At 47.8% G+C, this 22,301-nt stretch overlaps 1 protein-coding gene across 2 annotated transcripts in view; it reads left to right on the forward strand.

The window, feature by feature from the left end:
* The first annotated feature begins 712 nt into the window (after positions 1–712).
* CPT1A (carnitine palmitoyltransferase 1A) overlaps positions 713–22,301 on the forward strand; it is a 119,654-nt gene continuing 98,065 nt past the window's right edge. The window contains exons 1-2 of one of the 2 annotated variants that reach the window (XM_073573902.1): positions 713–897; positions 3,598–3,680. The gene's annotated coding sequence lies outside the window, so the exon portion shown is untranslated. The remainder of the gene's footprint in view (positions 898–3,597; positions 3,681–22,301) is intronic. The other variant, XM_073573903.1, reaches the window with a different exon arrangement.

Here is a 22,301-nt window from a genome sequence, read left to right on the forward strand (position 1 = left end):
TAATTCATGAACAGTCGTTGCATACGCAGACTTCTCCATAGATTTTAGTGGTCAAACATACTCCACAAGGACAACACATGTGTATCTAAGGCCTCTTTCACACATCAGTTTTTTGGCATCAGTCGCAATCTGGCAGTTTTAGAAAAAAAACAGATCCGGCAAATGATGCTGCCGCATCCGTTTTTTTTCTCATAGACTTGTATTAGCGACGGATTGAGACTGACAGCCTCATGTTTCATCCGTCGTTCGCCGGATCTGTCGGAAATTTTGTGTCCGGCGGCCGGAGACGACGGACAAAGTAACATTTTTTTGTCTCCGTCGAAAAGTCGGACAGCGACGGATCCAGCGCCATCTGTCGTTTGCTAGAATGGAAGCCTATGGGCGCCGGATCTGTTGCTGTCGGTCAAATGACGGAATCCAGCAAAGGATTCTGTTTTTTTAAACTGCGCATGCTCCAATTATTATTAACAGGTAGGGCAGTCGGAAACGGCAGAAAAACGGATCCGTTGCATCCGTTTTTTTCTAAAACTGCCGGATTGCGACTGACGCCAAAAAACTGATGCGTGAAAGAGTCCTTATATATACTGTACATAGTGGCCTATGGCGCACTGCGAATGCAGCTTTCTATACAGCCTCACTTCCTTGATCAAGCAAAAAGCACAATTCTGTCATCTGCTCATTTCATAACATCTCCTCCTGTGTGAGTTTGAATGAGATTCTTCCCAGCTGCCAGGACTCCTGTGTGCACAGTGTGTCAGGAAACAATGATCACTCCTCCCTCTGGTAGGATGGGACTGGGCTGGGGCTGACTTTCCATTCTGTATAGGGCTGCAGGGGAGAGAGGCTGGAGATTTGCAGAATCCAGGCTGCAGCTTGTCAAGAGCTAAGCAAACCCAGGTAAATGGCATTCATCTTTTCTCAATCTTTATTTCTTAGTGGATTATGATACGCTTCCTCCGGATAAGGCCCTGGGTCCATACCCTGCATGCGAACGTAACTTTATATAGTGTCAACATGATATACGCTGTAGGCAGAGATGACTGTAGAATATTTAGAATTGAGAGTCCTCAGTGGTTGATATGTGGTGGTGTCACCCTTGCATTGCCATGTCCGTGCTACACCATTCATTCTGGGCCTCTATGTATGTGATGTGTCTAGCTACAGCCATGTGCTGTTCTCATTCATTATATGCTGATATCTATCCCCTGTATGTCACTTACTATTATATAATTTTAGATCCCCATTGATTCCAGGGTTCTGTACATGTGAATATGGTTACATTACATATCTAACATCCACTATATGATCAGCTCCTAAGGGGAGAGGACTTTGCCCCTGTTACAATCTCACCCTAATATATACATGTATTACCGACTCCATAAAATACAAATCTAAGATCTGTCCTTATGCTAATATTAGTTTTCTATAAGTTGTATTTGTGTTTTCTGCCCTTTTGCGCTCTCTGCCCCTATATACGTGGAGCAGTGGTATGCAGACAGTTTACGTAAAACTGTAGAAAAGCTAAATCTCCCCGGTACAATATTACATCTAGTGGTGATTGCTTCTGGGCCTGCAGACAGTGCTACATTGTGTTTATTATTTGCATTGTCGGTTGATAATGGCAACATTCTATCGGTGCAGGATGATCCGATATACAATATCTTTTTGCAAAATGGCATGAAAAATGCAATTAGGGGCTTAATTGTCTTCTGCAGGGATTAAAAAAAAAAAAAAAAAAAAAAGCCATAATTGATCAGTGGTCTTCCTTCCAGAGCAGCGCTCATCAGCATGTTCTGCAGAGCTGTGACCTTTTACCTAGTTTTTGAGAAGCAGCAGTCATGTGGTTCAATGGCAGTTTTGGGGGTTGGGAATGATGACGTCTCCAGAGGGGGGCGGGGATGGCTGGAAGAATAGGGTATGCTGCTGCTGGTGCCCTTGGCTAGAAAGGGAATTTGTAAATGTTAAGACAAGGTTCTGTGTGTGTGCTTCGATAATCTGCAGAATGGGGGGCAAACGTATCATCGGCCTGGATATTCTGTAGGTATAGCCTTCCCGTGCAATGTGGCCACCTAGTCGTAGTGCTCCGCCACACCGCTTTTCACAAGGAAGTGCAGAGGTATTTTTAAATATCCTGAGTGCAGACCGTAAGAGGCTAACGAGGTTGTTTAAATAATCAGATTGACCAAACAAAACAAAAACATAATTAGCAATTTATTTTTCTTTCAATAATGATGGAGGAAATAAAAGCAAAAAACATTAAAAGAAGAAAATCTTTTGCATTTAGTGAACTCCTTGTCTATAGGCAGATGCGTTCTACCTACACGTAGAGAAAATAAGCATAAAGTACCAAAATTGCACATCCCAAGGTCTGATTAACAATTGGACTGACGGGAACAGTCCTCAATCGTGGTCCATTTGTTCCTAGATGGATACCGATCTAACGATCCTCCAATAAGGGCCATCTTGCTGTTTCCTAGCAATACCTACAGCAAAACTACTCAAGTAGCAATTTCCCATTCCGGTTGACTTATGATATGGAGGAACAGTCTGGTGCAGAAATCCACGCTTTTGAAATCTAAAAGTGGGGTCTCGTGCATAGCAAGACGCTGATACAAGATCTCCTAATCCATGCTCATGCTTTTATGGTTTAGATGGGAATTTGGGCACTGAGCCAACATGAGAATGGCCCAAGGTGGAAGACTTGTTTTTATTTCTGATGACCTGTAACCTGATCCTTTTAATTACTATATTTTTTTTTTTCCAATCTACACACCTCAAATTCCATTTTCAAGATGATGGCAATAATAAATGTTGCATAACGATCTCTGTGTCAGTGTTTTGTATTAGCATTGTGAAGACTCCACAGAAAAAGAGGATGCAAAAGTGATAGACTGTTGTGATCCTTGGGCAGCGGGTACTTCAGTAGTTGTCTCACCAACTGCACTAAATATGTGCCCCCTTCCACAGACTGCTGGTGAAGACTATTGCAGGCTGACGCTGCCACAGTACTGATCCATTGGCTGACCTACCTCGTCCGCCAGCTATCTCTCACGGTTCGCCCATACACAGGAGCGCTCACACCATTGCATACAATCTCCTTCATCCTTTTGTTCCCCAACATCATCTGTCCAGGGACAGTTGGGAGGTCTCCATACACGTAGGACGGTTGGCCTACTTTTATCTCTTGCGTATGGAATTGTTAAGACCATATTACCATGTAGCTTTTAAGACCTTGGTGCAAAAAATCTGCTGCGTTTAACTGTTCAAGCAAAGTGTATATTATATATTTTAGACTCTGGCCTGTCCGGGTCCTGGCTTTCTTCGTGTGGCTCAGCTAGACCCTGATCCTGCTGAACAGCATTCACCATATACTTGAGATACCATCATCTGAGTTTCTTGTAAGCAGCGGCCTTCCTGGGAAATCAATAAGCCCAATCATAGCCATATAGTCATGCTGTAGTAGCGTCATTTGTCTGTAATACGATGTGGCACTTTATTGGGTCCACTGCTATACCATGTCGTTTTCTGCTCATACAAAGCAATGTGCCCTTTTCTCAACTACATTTCCTAATACATGAATGGCGTTTGTTTCCGCAGAGTTGTAAAACAAAGCCTTCTAGGTCTTCGGTAAACTTGTGTCCTTGGATGTTATCATCAAAAGAGCAGCTACACTGATCGCGGTAAGTGGTAATACAAACACTGGGATTGTACATTGCGTGGTGCTATAATCATTCATTTTCCAGAATGGGATTCAATTCCTGTTTTGGCACTAAATACACAAGTGACAATCTCAAACACAGCCATAACTACTACTCTTTTAAGCTATTCTTATTTTCTTCCCATAGTCTCCATGTCTATTTTTATCTGTAATGCATAGAAAAAATGCTGCAAATTGTAAGTTGTGTACGACACAAGCAACATCAATCCATAATACAACTTATGATATACCACGCCATTGGTTTTTCTCTATTTGGATTTCATACAATTGTTTTTAGAGGTACATAATACAGCAGTGTGCGTGGGCCCTTAAGCTGGCCATACAGTCTCCATAGGTATCACCTCACAGCTGTGTGGAGCTCCCTATACACATGGACGCTCGACTCTGCCGTGTGTACATATATTCTGAGTAGGGAGTGGATGATAAGGCTCTAGTTCACTTGAGAACAAATTAATGGGCATGTTGGAATTTAAATGGCCCTGCATCTTTTCTCCAGTGTCAGCCATCATTGGAAAATCATGGCACCCCTATACATGTGAGATGATTCTTTGCCTTCTGCCAACATCAATCTGTGTGTGCTTGATCTTAATTATAAAGCCTTATTCAGACGTCCATACACAGACATTGATGTACGTGGTGGACGCTCATCTCCTCACCAGAACCTGACACCCTTGTAGGAATATGAGACAGTCAAGTCCAGGTCTTGACACCCGCGATCAGTGTGTACATCATGGTCCAGGCACGGGTGAGACTTTTAAGAAAATATAAATAATTTTCGGGTGTAATGCAATAACTAACATTGATTACATAATAACAGGATACATTTGGTGACTGTTGCCCCATCAGTTTGGCTTGGCACCACGACTAACCAAGTCCTACCTCTGATACTGTGACACAAGCCAATTTAAGTGAATGGGGCAATGTTGCAGTTCTTATACTGGCTCAAATTCTCAGTGGCACCAAAAAGAAAGGGCCGCTTTACATTTTACAGCATTTGGCTCCTTTGTTCTAGGCTTTGGGGCATTCCAGACAATAGACCCTTCACCAACCAGACATCCTATCAATGTTACGCATCAGAATACTTATTTATGTTATCGCTAAGGCTACTTTCATACTAGCGTTACCAGGTGCTGCGCTCGGCTGCCGCTAAGCTCCACCCCCGGCCGCACCCCCTCCGGTTAGCTCCTCCTAGGGTCGCATGACGCTGCATGCGATCAGCGTACCCTATATCTAGCGTTGGGTATGCTGACCGTGCGCTGGTATGTTTTTGCCGGTGCATGCGCCCTTTTTGCGCTGCGCCAAGCGCACAAAAATGCAACAAGGTGCGTTTGGCGCACGTCGGCGAGAAGGGTAGGCATGTCCTATATCGGTCAGATGATCCTTTTCTTCTATAAGTGGTAAGCCACCACCAATGGTGGTATATGTCAGCTGCTCTCAGGCGAGCTCGGCCAGTGTGGGTGCTCCTGTATATGGGAGGGACAGCCGGGTTAGCTACCAGCCAGCAGTCATCTATTGTGTATGGGGCTTAAATCCTTAACCGTTCTCCTCTGCAGTCTTGACTACAATTTACACATTTTTCTTTGACTTTTGACCTTTTCATATGAAAAGACTCTAAATGCTGAGAGAGATTTGTGGACTGGAATGGAAAAGAAAGCTTTGGTCTGTAGTATAACATCTATATCCAAATGATAATGGTATACCAGGTAGGACTGTAAAATACTTCAGAGGTCTCCACACACGTTAGATGGTCGACCAACTTTTATCTCTTGCGTATGGAATCCTTAAGGCCATATTACCATTTAGCTTAAGCATTTTGTGCAAAAAATCTGCTGCATTTAACGGTTCAAGCAAAGTGTATATTTATTATATATTTTTGACTCTGGTCTGTCCGGGTCCTGGCTTTCTTCGTGTGACTCAGCTAGACCCTGATCCTGCTGAACAGCATTCACCATATACTTGAGATACCATCATCTGAGTTTCTTGAAAACAGCGGCCTTCCTGGGAAATCAATAAGCCCAATCATGGCCATATAGTCATGCTGTAGTAGCGTCATTTGTCTGTAATACTATGTGGCACTTTATTGGGTCCACAGGTATACGGTGTCCTTGTCTGCTCATACAGAGCAATGTGCCCTTTTCTCAACTACATTTCCTAATACATGAATATCGATTGCTTCCGCAGAGTTGTAAAACAAAGCCTTCTAGGTCTTCGGTAAACTTGTGTCCTTGGATGTTATCATCAAAGGAGCAGCTACACTGATCGCCGGAAGGGGTAATACAAACACTGGGATTGCACAATACGTGGTGTCTGTTGCCCCATCAGTTTGCCCGGTCACCACGACTAACCAAGTCCTACCGCAGGTACTGTGACACAAGCCTATTTAAGTGAATGGGGCAATGTTGCAGTTCTTATACTGCCCCAAGTTCTCAGTGGCACAGAAAAAAAAGCGCCAGTTCACATTTTACAGAATTTTGCTCCTTTTTTCTGGGCTTTGGGTTGTTCCAGACTCTAGACCCTTCACGAACCAGACATCCTATCAATGTTACTCATCAGAATATTTGTTACCGCTAAGCAATAAAGCAAAAATAATGTAAGGGCTGTTCTGACAATGATTGTTGGGGAGATAATAAGGGTAGGCATGTAATATAACAGTTTTTTTTTTTTTTTTTTTCTGTAAGCAACAAGCCGCACCACCAATGGTATATGTCAGCTGCTCTCAGTCCTGCTTGGCATCGGATGATAATGGTATACCAGGCAGGACTATGAAATACTTCAAAAAGTGTCTTTACCCAATAGATAAATGTTGGCTTACTCTGCTGAGTTTGGCAAAACCAACCAGCAATCTACTGACTGTGGTGGGCACCACTTAGCCGATGGCGGACTGTGCCAAATTCTTTGTTCTCTCTAGGACATAAGCTGCTGCCAGAGGGGTTTTCAGCAACCTGTCTCCTTCTCCTCATTGTTAAAAAAAAAATAAATAAATTGAAAACCACACGCTCTCAGCCAAGCGGAGTGTTCGTGTATATGAGGAAATTTGTTCAAATAGCTTCTGAATGCTTCTTTATAAGGCTCGGGCTACACGTGGACTTTAGACACCACACCTGTTGCGCGACCAAAGCTTGCAAGGTGTAGCTGTTAGGCTAGTTTCACACTAGCGTTTCCTGGAGCTGCGCACGGCCACTGCTAAGCTCCGCCCCCCCTGCCGCGCCTCTTCCGGTCAGCTCCGCCTATGGGTGCATGACGCTGCATGCGACCTGCATACCCTATCTTAAGGTATGCGTTTGTCAGCACATACGTCCTTTTGACGGTGCGCCGAGCGCACCAAAATGCAACACGGTGCGTTTGGTGCAGGTCGGCACACCGTCAAAAGGACGCATGCGCTGGCAAACGCATACCTGCGCACAACCTGCTTACCCAATGCTAAAGATAGGGTACGCAGGTCGCAACCAGCATCATGTGCCCATAGGCGGAGCTGACCGGAGGAGGCACAGCCTTGGGCGGAGCTTAGCGGCGGCCGTGCGCAGACCGACGCAGGTCAGTGAAACGCTAGTGTGAAACTAGCCTTACATGCAGTGCATTGCAAGTGAATGGAATCGCATTGCAACCCTGAGGGTACTGCGACTATGAGATGCAAGTAATCCAATGTATGTGGACTATCTTCAGCTTGCTTCGAGACTTGAAATGGGACCCCATTCACTTGTATTGCGCTGAGATGTTGCAACGACATGCAGCAAACTCTGGTAGCATGACACGTGTTGGCCTAAGCTAATGGGGACTGGTATTTAAGCAGGACATGCACATGAGCTAACTGTCCTCTGTTTATTCGGCAGACTACTATTGCTCCTGACTCAGGCCCCAGCTCCTCGCTCTGGTCTCTTCTGTACAGTGAGGCCTCATTATACCCCTGTACAAGGATCTAGTGACGCAGTGTAGACTGTTATTCAGCATTGATGCTTCCTCAGATTGTGAGCTCTTGAGATCAGGCCCCTGCTCCTCGCTCCGGTCTCTCCTGTACAGTGAGGCCTCATTATACCCCTGGGCCCTGTCTAAGGATCTAGTGATGCAGTGTAGACTGTTATTCAGCATTGCCGTTTCCTCAGATCGTCAGCTCTTGTGATCAGGCCCCGGCTCCTCGCTCCGGTCTCTCCTGTACAGTGAGGCCTCATTATACCCCTGTATAAGGATCTAGTGACGCAGTGTAGACTATTATTCAGTATTGCTGTGTCCTCAGATTGTCAGCTCTTGTGATCAGGCCCCAGCTCCTCGCTCTGGTCTCTCCTGTACAGTGAGGCCTCATTATACCCCTGTATAAGGATCTAGCGATGCAGTGTAGACTGTTATTCAGCACTGCTGTTTCCTCAGATTGTCAGCTCTTGTGATCAGGCCCCAGCTCCTCGCTCTGGTCTCTCCTGTACAGTGAGGCCTCATTATACCCCTGGGCCCTGTATAAGGACCTAGTGATGCAGTGTAGACTGTTATTCAGCATTGCCGTTTCCTCAGATTGTCAGCTCTTGTGATCAGGCCCCGGCTCCTCGCTCCGGTCTCTCCTGTACAGTGAGGCCTCATTATACCCCTGTATAAGGATCTAGTGACACAGTGTAGACTGTTATTCAGCATTGCTGTTTCCTCAGATTGTCAGCTCTTGTGATCAGGCCCCAGCTCCTCGCTCTGGTCTCTCCTGTACAGTGAGGCCTCATTATACCCCTGTACAAGGATCTAGTGACGCAGTGTAGACTGTTATTCAGCATTGCTGCTTCCTCAGATTGTGAGCTCTTGTGATCAGGCCCCGGCTCCTCAGTTGTAGCCTTACCATGTATTGTGGCATTTTTTGTTCATGTCCTTTGTGAATTGGTAAGTGCTGTGATATGTGTCGGTGCACACGATGCATCCTGATCCTGATGCAAGCGCAGTTCCTTGCGTTTCTATGTTAAGTATAGTGATGTAATCTGGATCAGGATGCATCAGGATTGCTACACATCACAACGCATGGTACCAAAACGCTAGTGTGAGAGCAGACCACTTGTGCAGCCCCTAACCAGGTGCTCCCATGTTATATACATGCTCCCAATACATTTTATTAACATTAATGTAGTGTCGGTGGTGGGGTGCCGAGCTGGGGGGGTGGTCCTACTTTTGTACCGCGCAGAGATGATACAGAGACACGATGAGGCAGATTCTGGGTGCAACAGGTCCAAGTTTATTGCTCACCGTCCGACTGACGGTCCTCGCGGTACACCGCGATATCTCTCTCTGCCCTCCGTGTTCAGGGCCGCTCCAACACCGTATGTTACACTAGGGACATATTTATACGTCACGTCCCGTCTCACACTGTAACAATCCTGACAGCTCGGTTACTGTGGCCGCCTTAGGCCCGTACACCAACAGCACTTTACTGGTCAGTTTCGTCATAACACATACGGTGTCTTCCACCCAGAGCCTTGTCTCTGCTGCGGTCCTTCCCTGTCAGGACCACCCCCTTGACGTTTCCTCTCCTCAGTCCCCTTGGTCGGATTCTCCTCAGGGCACACAGACTGGCGAAGTCCTCCTGTCACTTGAGCTCCCCCTGGGGACTGGAACCTTCTGGAACCCTCCCTCAGAATTTATAACTTCCCCGGTTCCTTGAAACTGTCACTAACTGTCACCACGCCCCCCATGACCAACGGTTTCTAAAGCCCTAAGCTGCTGTAAAGTCCTTTACTCACACTCCACCCTGCCATCTAATGGTCATCCCAAGGTACTGCACGTCCACTACACTTTTCTAGTTGTTTCCCCACTGTAATCACTGTCTCCTACCTACACTGTGCAAACCTATCTTTCTTCACTCTGACTAGTCCGTCCGTCCGTCAGGTCACCTTCCCTACATTAACATAGGGCACAAGCCCTTCTAGTGAGGCGGGAAAGATCACTGTATGACAGAGCAGCATGCGGACAATCTACATTATGTCTGCAGTCTGGTCCCATACAGTTTCATCACCTTCCCATACAGCACATCCCTCGCTTCCGAGCATGCTCAGTGCCGCAAAATGGATCCCTGCACACAGATCCGTGTTGTCCTGGATCCGTGCTCCATAGATCTCCATTTTAATTCCAGACGTGTAGCCGTGGATCCGTGCGTCTCCCTGCGCCTGTGTGTTTTTCAGTTGACACAAAACTGCAACAAGTTGCGTTTTTGTGCATCTGATAAACTATGCAGACACAGCGATCCGTGAGAAAACGGTGACAACTGGATGCACACGCAAGTCCCATCCGTCACCACTGAAAGTCAATGGAGACGAAAACGGATCCGTGTGCAGCCAAAATATGCAAGTGTGAGACCAGCTTAACTCTATATAATGATTGGAGCTGGACCTAGATCTCTCCACAGATTTTGCCTAAAATCACTTTATATTACTTCCCCTACCCTTAGGGCTCATACTCACTTGCATGATTCTCGTGCGAGTCTCTCACATGGAAATCCGGCACTGCCGCCGGCACTGGGACCAGAGCGTGCAGCTGCATAGAAGTACATGTATCCGCACGCTCCGGTCCCAGTGCCGGCGGCAGTGCCAGGTTTTCATGTGAGAGACTCGCACGATAATCATGCGAGTCTCTCGCAAGTGAGTATGAGCCCTTGGCAGCAACAACTAATGTCGTCTATCCTCCTCCCTGTAGTGTTGTCCTGAATCCTCCTCAGTCCTGAATTAGGCTAGGTTCACATTGCGTTAATGGCCCTGCGTTCAACGGGATCCGTTACATAGCGGCACTAATCCCATGTAACGGATGTGTTAACGCACCCATTGGCCGCAATGATACTAACGCATCCAAACGCATTCCAAAATCGTCACGATGCGTTACTTCATGACGCACCCCCTAATGCTGCAGACCGCGTTCAAGGGTACGTCATGAAGTAACGCATCATGCCGATTTTGGATGCGTTAGTATCATTGCAGCCAATGGGTGGGTTAACGCATCTATTACACAGGATTAGTGCCGCTATGTAACGGATCCCGTTGAACGCAGGGTCATTAATGCAATGTGAACCTGGCCTAACACTATGAGAAGATGATATACCAAACAATGTGCTGAGTCTCTCCTCCTACACATACCATATACTGTATGTATATTCCATGGATGAGGGGCCAGTAAAGTAGATCTTTATTTGGGACTAAAGGTAACGCACAGGTCATTGCAGATAATGATGATGACAAACCATTTGCTGAGTCCCTCCTCCTACACATAGTCACATGCCATATATGCCATGGAGGAACTGGCAGTATATATACACTGCATGAGGCCCACGCGGCCTCCCTGTATACACTGCACGAGGCCCACGCGGCCTCCCTGTATACACTGCACGAGGCCCACGCGGCCTCCCTGTATACACTGCACGAGGCCCACGCGGCCTCCCTGTATACACTGCACGAGGCCCACGCGGCCTCCCTGTATACACTGCACAAGGCCCACGCGGCCTCCCTGTATACACTGCACGAGGCCCACGCGGCCTCCCTGTATACACTGCACGAGGCCCCACGTGGCCTCCCCCATGTGCGGCACGTCGCCCCCATATGCAACACCATGTGCAGCAGCAGCACCATATCACCCCCTCATGTCACCCACCCCAGGAGGTTTGCAGCACCACGTCGTCACCCACCCCAGGTGTGCCCAAATGGCCCATACACATAAGGAAAAAAAACACCACATACTCACCTCGTCCCTTTCCCTGCAAGCGGCCAGGCGGGCATTGTGTGGCTCGTGGACATCTGATTTCCAGCCCCATGGCTGTCTCGTTACGGATGTGGCCCGCGGGCCACACTTTGCCCAGGTCTGCTCTATAATGTGGAAGTGATCCTCTAGGTTAGTGTGCCACAGACCCAGAGCCCACAGGCCAGTCCGGGTCCCACTCCTATTCCAGTCCCTGCTGCCCAGTGCCTGCGCCCTGCGGTAAAGGCAGTGTCTCACATAGTGAAATCGCTAATGCGTCACCGATTTTGTGACGCAACAGCGATCTCGCTACATGTGACACGCAGCAGTGACCGGCCCTCCTGCTGGATATCGCTTGATCGTGCAGGAATGTCCTGGGCCATTTTATCGTCGTCGGCGTCCCGCTGGCCAGCGCCCATCGCTGTGTTTGATCGCTGGATCGTTGCTGCGTCGCTGAAGAGATCTGCCTGTTTGGCAGCTTACTAGCGATCATTTAGCGACACACCAGCGATCCCTACCAGGTCGTATCGTTGTCGGGATCGGTGGTGCGTCGCTAAATGTATCGGGACCCTAAGTGGTGTCCACGTCCAATATTATCCCTATTTGATAAATGGGTGACCACTGAGCATATTTGAAAGATTCATTATATTCTACCTGTAATATACATACTGATGTTTGGGGAACTTCCTTAATTTGATGGTAGATGTTTGATCCCTGCTGCTGTGTGCAGTTTGGCTAACCGCGTTGAATGCAACGAGTTTAGTAACATTACGGTAGTATTATCATGTACTGATGGTGGTGGTATAGCGTGCCGAGGGTTCAGAGAGCTGGACCTGCAGCAAGGCCGGATTTGTGCTGATATGCAGCATCGGACTGGAGCACCTTGGGCCCACCAGAGAGAGTCATTCCTGGGGCCCACTATGTAGCTACATAGAAATAAATACAAGACCACTTATTGTGTGGTAAAACACGCTAATATCCGGGTATAATATAAGGTAGTACACGTCTTAGCTATGTAGCAGGTGTTGGGGTAGAATCATATAGGGGTAGCCCCCTCATAGAATATAATTTAGCCTCCCTCATAAAATATAATGCAGTCCCCACCATAGAATATAATGTAGAACCCTCATAGGGTATAATGCAGCCCCTCTCATATAGTATAATTCAGCACCACCACAGAATATAATGCAGCCCCCCCATATATTATACTGTATCCCCCTCATAGGGCATAATGCTGCCCCCCTCATATAGTATGATGTAGCCCCCCCTAGAATATAATGTAGTCCCCTGAGAGAATAATGCAGCCCAACCACAGAATATAAAGCAGCCCCCCTTAGAGTACACTGTAGCCCCCCCAGAACATACTGTAGCCCCCTCATATAGTATGATGTAGCCCCAGAATATAATATAGTCCCCTGAGAGAATGCAGCCCCTCTCCACCCCCATCATTGTCCTCATCACCACCTCCATCATTGCCTTCTCTCCCACCACCCCTATCATTCTCCCCCACCACCCCCCATCACTGCTCATTCCAACACCTCAATCATTGCCTCCTCCCCCACCACCATCATTGTCCATTTCATCACCTCCATCATTGTCTCACCCCACCATCATTGCCCATCACCTCCATCATTGCCTCCTCCCCCACCACCATCACTGCCCATTCCACCACCTCCATCATTGCCTCCCCCACCACCATTATTTCCCATCACCTCCATCATTGCCTCCCCCGGCCCCATCACCTCTATCTCTCGCGCACACACACACGCAGCATAACTCACCTTGCCGCAGCACATCTGTGTCCTGCTTTTGGCCCGGCAGCTTTGGTGTCCTGCTTTCTGCACGGCAGCTTTCTGTCTGAGACAGCGCGATGGATGATGATGTCATCCAGCTGGGCAGGAAGCAGGCTGCCGGGATGTGCTGCGGGGAGGTGAGCTGTGCTGTGTGTCTGTGTGTGCTTGCGTGTGTGGTGCGGTGGTGGGGCTTTACATGCGGACAGTGTTAGCCTCAGCCTGCGGCTAACGCTGCCCGCTGTTATGGGGAAGCGTGAATATTCATTTCGCTTTAGCAGCGGGGACAGGATCCAGTCGCTGCTGCTACGCTGGCACAGGGCGGGCCCCCTTGACTCAGGGGCCACATAGCCACTGGCTGAGGGGACCCTCGAGCAGTGAGGGCACTAGGCAGCTGCTGGTAGGTATGCCAGCAGGTGCAGTGCCTGGGCCCACCGGAGAATCCTCTGGTTCTCCAGTGGGCCAGTCCGAGCCTGCTGATATCAATGTTATGGTATGCTGTGGACCCCTGGCTGACACGCTGATATGAAGCAAATGAGAGAAATTTGTTAATTGAGCACTTACTTGTGTTTTTGGTGGTGATACACTAACAGAGCCTTTTTTCTATTTCCAGTATTTATTGTTCCTCAACCATTTTTATGAAATGGGTTGCTAGAAGGTGTACCTCTGTCACTCATGTGCTACTACGGGAGAACCAAGCCTTATTATGGGCCGCGGCCCGCGTCACGATGGGCCAATGCATTGTGCTTGCCCCCCAGGCTAAAATTTGCCAGCCAGCCCCTGAGCGTAGCCTTCATGTGTGTTCAATGGGTAGAGGGGAGAAAATCTCCCCTGAAAACCAAAGGATCCACTGTTGAAATGCCAAAGACTGATATATCTTACTCAACATCAACTCTTAGCATTGGTGAACCATGAATAACACGTCTGTATTACGGTTCATGCAAATATCCAAAAGATAGATCCGCTATTTATCCCCCTTCATTCAGATCCTTAAACCATGTGTAACCCGGTGTAAAGGAATTACCAGATGTCTACACAAGCTTGTTCATTCCAGAATGGCGCCAAGTGGCAGCTCCGGTGTCAATGTCTTGTGTTTCAGCTTTTTTGGAGACTATTAAAGCAGTTGTGTCCCTTGTATTTCAGTATATTTACATAACTAAATATTTTTCACCATTCTATAATATAATGTATTTGTGAGTGATTATGAATCGGGACTCAACCATAATGCCCTCTATATTACCATATTATTACCATAATGTACCAGGGGTCTGTAGTGTAGGTTTTGGACTAGAAGTTGGTCAGATGTGTTCTGTTTGTAGCATGTGCGCTACTCTGAAAAGGCCAGCGTTTGTCGCTTACAGGTGCAGATAACCCGCTGAACAACGTTAGTGATGGGGATCACTGATTACAATTATTATCCGCGAACGATGATTTCCCAGTAAGTGCAGGTCAACCGCAGTTCCGGAATTAGACCTAACCGTCATTCCTGAAAAAATGAAAAACTTACGTGTGCAAACCACAGGTGCTGTGGCTTGCTTAACAGCTCGCCAGCCGTTCTCACGCCCAGTATGGATTACACGTGATTGCACAAAGGTGAGAAAGGGTACCGTATCCCAGGATAACATGTATGGATAGCGTACACATTCAAAATATATGTCTATACATCAGGAGGCAGGCTCAGACGGTGTTAGGCCCAGTATGGCTTGCACGTGATTGCACAAAGGTGAGAAAGGGTACCGTATGCCCGGATAACATGTATGGATAGCGTACACATTCAAAATATATGTCTATACATCAGGAGGCAGGCTCAGACGGTGTCAAGCACAGTATGGATTTGACGGCCCAGACTACACAGCGGAGGAGCAGGGAGAGGTAAAGATTGCAAATGCTGGGGCCCTGCCCAAGCAAGGGGGGCCCACTCGTGGGCGTCGGTACTGGCACTGGGCCCCTCATAGTACGGCGGTGTGTCTGACGGCGGGTGTGCACCACCACCGTCAGAGACACTTGATTGCACTGTGAGGGACCCTGTGCCAGTGCCCGCGCCCAAGAGTCGGCCTACCCACCTGTCCAGGGCAACGGCACTCGCACTGTGTCGTGCGCTAGGTGGTGACCCCGGCCATGGGGGGGGGGGGAGGCAGCACAGTTAGGGAGTTTTAGAAAGTGGCATATGTTGATGTTGGACATTCAGCTGATGCAAAAGGCGAAATAGGTCAAGTCCCAAGAAGAGGTGGACCAAAGCAAGCCATTTTTCTGTCACCCTATGTGTCATCAGGGGAAGGTGGGACAAAATCCTTGGAAACCCATGCATGGTTCATTTTAATGAAGGTTAGATCATCCACATTTTGGGTTGACAGACGGGTCCTTTTTTCTGTCAGGATTGATCCAGCTGCACTGAAGACTCTTTCCGATAGCACACTTGCAGCTGGGCAAGCGAGCTCCTGTAAGGCATATTGTGCCAATTCAGGCCAGGTGTCCAGTTTAGCGGCCCAATAGTCAAAGGGGAATGACCTGTGTGGGAGAACATCGATATGGGAGGAAAAGTAGTTTGTAACCATAGTTGACAACTGCTGTCTCCTGTCACTTTCCATCGATGCAGTATTACCAGTTGTGTCAGCGGTACTTGAAAAATCAGTCCACAACATTGTCATGAAACCCCTGTCTCCAACGCCACTTGTGCTGTGTGCACCATGAACACCTCTGCCAAGCTGCCCCCGGCCCGTACGGCTCGTGTGAGAACCATCACCGCTGCTGTGTGCTGGGAATGCCTCAAGCAACCGATTTACCAGAGTTGCTTGTTTATTAGCCAATATTAGGTCAAGGTTCTCCTGTGGCATGATCTTTTGTAATTTGCCTTTATAGCGTGGATCCAGGATGCTGGCCAACCAGTAGTCGTCATCGTTCATCATTTTGCCAATGCGGGGGTCCATTTTTAGGATCTGCAAGGCATAATCTGACATGTGGGCCAATGTTCCCGGTGTCAATGATGCACTGCGAGTGCTGGGTGGAGGAGCACATTCTGGCAAATCCACATCCCTCCAGTCACGCACAAACCCTGTACCAGACCTTGCCACGCCAACATTTTCACTTGCCCCACGAGATGCATCCTCCTCCCCTAAGTAATCATCCCCAACATCATCCTCCTCCTCCTCCTCTTCTTCCTCCACCTCGTCCAGGAGAGGTCCCTGAGCAGACAATGGCTGAATGTCATCAAGGATTCCCTCCTCCTCTTCCTCCTCATCAACATTGGCTGCAGACGCCTGCTCCTTAAGGTGCGTCAAAGTTTGCATGAGCAGACGCATATGTGGGATGCTCATGCTTAGGATGGCGTCGTCTGCGCTTACCAGCCGTGTGCATTCCTCAAAACACTGAAGGACTTTACAGAGGTCTTTCAGCTTCGACCACTGCACACCTGTCAACTCCATGTCTGCTCTCAAAGTGCCTGGCCGTGTATCCTCCCACAAATGCATTATGGCCTGCCTCTGCTCGCACAGCCGCTCCACCATGTGCAGGGTGGAGTTCCACCTTGTTGCAATGTCGATAATGAGGCGGTGGTTGGGAAGGTGGAGCAATCGCTGCAGCTTCTGCATACGAACGGAGTGTACAGGCGACCGGCGGATGTGCGCGCACAGTCTTTGCACCTTCTGGAGAAGGGCTGTTAACTCCGGATAATTTTTGAGGAAGCACTGCACCACCAGGTTCAAGTTGTGAGCCAAGCAAGGTATGTGGCTGAGTTTTGAAAGGGCTATGGCTGCCACAAAATTACGGCCGTTATCACTAACTACCTTGCCTGCCTCAAGATGTACACTGCCCAGCCATGACTCAGTTTGTCGCTTCAAGTACTCGGCCAGCACCTCGGCGGTGTGTCTGTCGCCCAAACACATCATCTGCAACACAGCCTGCTGACGCTTTCCACTAGCTGCTCGATAGGGGGACACCTCGTGTGCAACAGTGGCAGCTGCAGATGGAGTGCTCGTACGACTGCGCTCTGTGGACGAACTTTCGCTTCTGGAGGAGGAGGAGGGTCGAACGCCTACAGCCAACTGTTTCCTATACCGTGGGCTAGGCAGCACTGTCCCACCACCGCTGTCCCCTGTGGACCCTGCATCCACCACATTAACCCAGTGCGCAGTGATGAACACGTAACGGCCCTGGCCATGCCAACTGGACCATGCATCAGTTGTGAGGTGCACCTTTCCACTCACTGACTACTTGAGTGCATGGACAATGCGGTCTTTCACATGATGGTGGAGGGCTGGGATGGCTTTGCGAGAGAAGTGGCGACTGGGTAGGTCATAGCGTGGTACTGCATAGGCCATGAGTTCGCGGAAAGCTGCGCTTTCCACCAACCGATAGGGCATCATCTCAAACGAGATTAGTTTGGCAATGTGGGCGTTCAAACCCAGTGTACGCGGATGAGAGACTGAGTACTTTCTTGACCTACTCATAGTGTCTGGGAGGGTGAGCTGGACTTGAGAGCTGCATATGGTGGAAGTAGCGGTGGACAGGGCGGACTGAGAGAGGGTTGATGATGGTGATGGAGTTGGTGTTCTTTCTGATGGCCTAGATTCAGTATTTCGTTGATATAACAGTGGGATTCCCTGACTGCTGTGGCCTTGCAACGACACCTCAACATTTGCTGCTGTGCTAACCGGTGGGCTTACAGTGGGGGAAACAATGTAGCGTTGTTGACTACCTTCTTTGTGATCAGTTGCACATGTGGCACTTGAGGTTTGGTGTTGTGTCCATGCTTGCAAGTGCATGCTGGTTAAATGTCTAAGCATTCAACTGGTATTCAAATTTTTCAGATTTTTCCCTCGGCTAAAGGTCTTTGTGCACTTCTTACAGATAACCTTGGCCTGATCATGAGGATTTTGTTCAAAAAAGTGCCACACTGCACTCTTCCTACTTTGGCAGACATTTTGCGGCCTAGCACGCTGTGATCTTTTGACCCTCTGGACAAGCTGTCCAGCAACTCTTTTGATTTTTGGAACCTGTCTTTGGAGTGCTCCGGGCCTGCCAGATAACAGCTGTTGCGATGTCGATGTCTGCTGTGGATGCTCCTCCTCATCTGAGCTATTGGAAGCAGCACCCTCTTCCCCCAACGGATGCCAATCTGGGTCAACAACTGGGTCATCCATCACCTCCTCTTCAATGTCATGTGCACCTTCCTCTGTGTCACCGTGTATGGTGGTATAGTGTGCGGGAAGGGGCACCTGAGTCTCATCAGGGTCAGAATCTGGCTCTGTACACTGCGAGGACAATGTAGTGCTCTGAGTGAATGTACCAGCAGAATCATCCATCAGCGGCTGTGCATCAGTGCACTCCATGTTAGATTCATCTTGGCCTGGCTAATTCACCATTTCACTTGATAATCCAGGCATGGTATGTGAAAACAGCTCCATGGAGTAATCAGTAGTATGGCCTGCGTCATCCTTCAATCTTGGTTGGGGTGAAGGACACAAGGAAAGGTGTGGTTCATGAACATGAGCCTCCAATGACGACTCAGTGCTTTTATTTTTTACAACTTCAGAAGAGGAGGCGATAGAGCTGGAGGCTGAGTCAGCAATGTAAGACAAAACTTTTTCCTGAAGCTCTGGCTTTAAAAGTGGTTTGCCAACTCCTAGAAAACTAAGCCTTCGAGGCCTTGTGGAGCCAGACAATGACGCAGGCTCAACACCTCCTGCATTCGGTCCTATTTTGCTTTTGCCACTACCATCAGATCCACCACCAACACCATCATTACCAGCTGCCAACCCCCGCCCAATTCCACGGCCTCTTCCACCAGCCTTCCTCATTTTTGGTAGAAATGTAGACAAAATCCAACAAACTATATAGTAATGTAAAACAAGGTACAAGGTGTCTATAGGACAGGGGAGATTTTGAAGTTCTGCAGACACTTGTGGACACTGGACACTTTTGGATTGAGTGAGGCCCACTGAATATCAGAGCGCTATGTCACAGGCTCGATGGCACAGGTGTGAAAAAAGTGACTACAGGATAAGGGAGATTTTGAATTTCTGCAGACACTAGTGGACACTGGACACTTTTGGATTGTGTGAGGCCCACTGACGCTGTATGGTGTGAAAAAATGCACGCTCAGTACCTCAGCAGGACAAAAAAAAAAATTGGGATTGCTTTTAAAAAAGCAGTTTGCAGAGCAGTGGGTAAACAGCAATGCAGCTGTCAGGAAGCCTTAGAAGGCAGCCTAACAACCAACACCGCTGATCCACCACAATATAGCCTCCCCTTGCACTGCACACACAGTGACTGGTGTGTTGTACAGGCAAAATCGCTAGCAGCAGAAGCAGTTTTTTTTTCTTCTTCCTTGCCTTACGCTCTCCCTACAGAATCAGCAACCTCTCCCTATGCTAAGATCGGCAGAAGTAAGATGGCGGTCGGCGTACACGCCCTTTTATAACCCCTGTGACGCCCACTAAAGCAAGCCAATCACTTGCATGCCCTTCTGAAAGATGGTGGTGACCCCTGTCTGTCATCATGTTGCCCACAGTGTCCGTGGATCCTGATTGGCTGAAAAAGCGCAAAACAAACTTTTGAAACGCGACTTTGGCGCGTAAGTCACCGACCTCGTGGCCGACCTCATCCTAGGGTCGGGTTTCGTTTCATGAAACTCGACTTTGCCAAAAGTCGGCGACTTTTGAAATTTTTCGACCCGTTTCGCTCAACTCTACTTATGATGTCAACAAAAGTGCCTCACAAAAACTATATGATACTTCCACAGTGAATATCTCTACACACAGTATGATGCAGAGCTGTGGAGTCAGTAAGCCAAACCACTGACTCAGACTCCTCAAATTCCGTGACTCCAACTGCCCGGCACTGGTCACTGCTGAGCATATACATAAAGCGCAGCACAGATTCATCTCATCTCCGACCCCACAGCATTGGTCACTACTGAGCATGTACATAAAGTGCAGCACAGATTCATCTCATCTATGGCTCCACAGCACTGATCACTACTGAGCATGTACATAAAGTGCAGCACAGATTCATCTCATCTATGGCTCCACAGCACTGGTCACTGAGCATGTACCTAATGTGCAGAACAGATTCATCTCATCTATGACCCCACAGCACTGGTCACTACTGACCATGTACATAAAGTGCAGCACAGATTCATCTCATCTATGACTCCACAGCACTGATCACTACTGAGCATGTACCTAATGTGCAGAACAGATTCATCTCAACTAAAAGCCTATATCCTTATATTCGTAACAGAACAAACATTTATAGGACATTTTATATCTTGCACAAATTCTTATGAAAACATTCACAGCACATCCTGCATTGTACTACTGAACCCAATTTATTATATATTTTAGAAGTCGATCCATTTTATACCGACTCCAACTCCACCAAAATGGACACAGACTCCGAATCCATAGCCCTGGTTTGATGACCCTACTGTACCTCACCTCCACTTCCCCGGCAATATATGTTGACCCCAACACAGTATGGTCCCCCAACTGTGACCCCCCCCAACATAGCCCTCCAAATATTATAATAACCCTCCATATAGCATAATGGGCCACATAGTCCTCGTAGTATACTGCACTCCCCATAGGTCTCCATGTTGCATAATGCTCTCCCCGTAGTCCTCCGTGTAGCATAATGCACTCCCCGCATTCCTCCGTGTAGCATAACGCACTCGCTGATTTCCAAAAGATACTCACCTCTACTCCTCCTCCCCCCCTCCCCCCACTGCTCTGGTTTCTGCAAGTCTCTTTAATTCCTCAATTTAGACTAGTGGACGAAATACCCAACTAAACTTTGACAAACCTGCTATCCAGGAACTTCTGAACTGCCTATCTTCTGTAAATTATATACAGTATATGGAACATGAGCACTTTTTCCACATAGTCAAGAGTTTCAGAGAAAAACATACCTGTCTCCAGTCGTGGTGCCAGACTCTGATTCATGTTGCTGTGGTGTGGGCAGTATGAATCGACTGACTGGTTCAGTTTAAAGGGGTTGTCCGGGCTTTTCACATAATCTCAGTGCATATCTGGGCTGCAGAATGTTGACAATAAGTAATTTACCTTCTGTGGCCAGTTTGCAGGGTTTGCTAGATATCATCTCTTGCTTGTAAGAAAAACGTCCAGGAGGGTGTGTTCTGGCATTGAAATGAGAACTGGTCGTTTCCTCCGCACTATTTTCACTTTCCATAGATCACTGTTCAGTGTGTGTCTGGGGGAGGAGCAGCTGGGTGGTCCTGCTCTCTGCACTGAGGCTGCTAGAGGGGGAGGATTTGTTACTGTGTGAGGAGGGCCAGCTTGTTCATGTGGTCGGGGAGGGCCTGTTGCTATTGAGGGGCAGGTTGTTGCTATAGAGGGCATGTTTTTAGTAGAGTAGGAGGAAACAACCAGTTCTCATTTCAATGCCAGAACACCCCCCCCCCCCCTTGGATGTTTTTATTACAAGCAAGACCTGATATCTAGCAAACGCTGCAAACTGGTGACAGAAGGTAAATTATTATTATTATTTATTGTTATAGCGCCATTTATTCCATGGCGCTATAACAAGGTAAATTACTTATTGTCAGCATTCTGCAGCCCAGATATGTACTGAGATTATGTGAAAAGCCCGGACAACCCCTTTAAGTTATAATAAGGGTAAACAACTTCTAGGAACGCAAATAAAAAAAATTGCATAGTAAACCATTTTGGTAGAACAGATCGGCGTTTCCTGGTTGGTTCAATCTTCTGGTTTAGGGTTTGCAAAATCCAATTTTATCAGATGCCATAGCAGACCTTTTACTGTATAAGGAAAAATTGCCTCCTGTATTAGTCAGATTCTCTTGCATTTGTAAGGCAGTGAAGCTGTTTGAACTGTTATGACAGGAGCATAGGTTTTGTGGGAATTGGGGCACAGCTGCACCCAAACAACTCCCCTATTATAAAACGCACATGATCGTTGCAGAGCGCTCTCCCGGATTTACACTGGAGGTCTGATATATTACATTATTCAAACAAATTCAATGTTTTAACCAAGAATATATCTGGTGAACCAAAAATGTACTTATAATAGGTGCTGGCCATTAGGCTACCATGGGACCTCAGACTAGAGGTCGTCCAGTCCTTGTTGGTCCCATT

The sequence above is a fragment of the Dendrobates tinctorius genome, unplaced genomic scaffold (genome assembly GCF_039654945.1).
Source record: "Dendrobates tinctorius isolate UK_male_01 unplaced genomic scaffold, ASM3965494v1 ptg000037l, whole genome shotgun sequence".
NCBI lineage: Eukaryota > Metazoa > Chordata > Amphibia > Anura > Dendrobatidae > Dendrobates > Dendrobates tinctorius.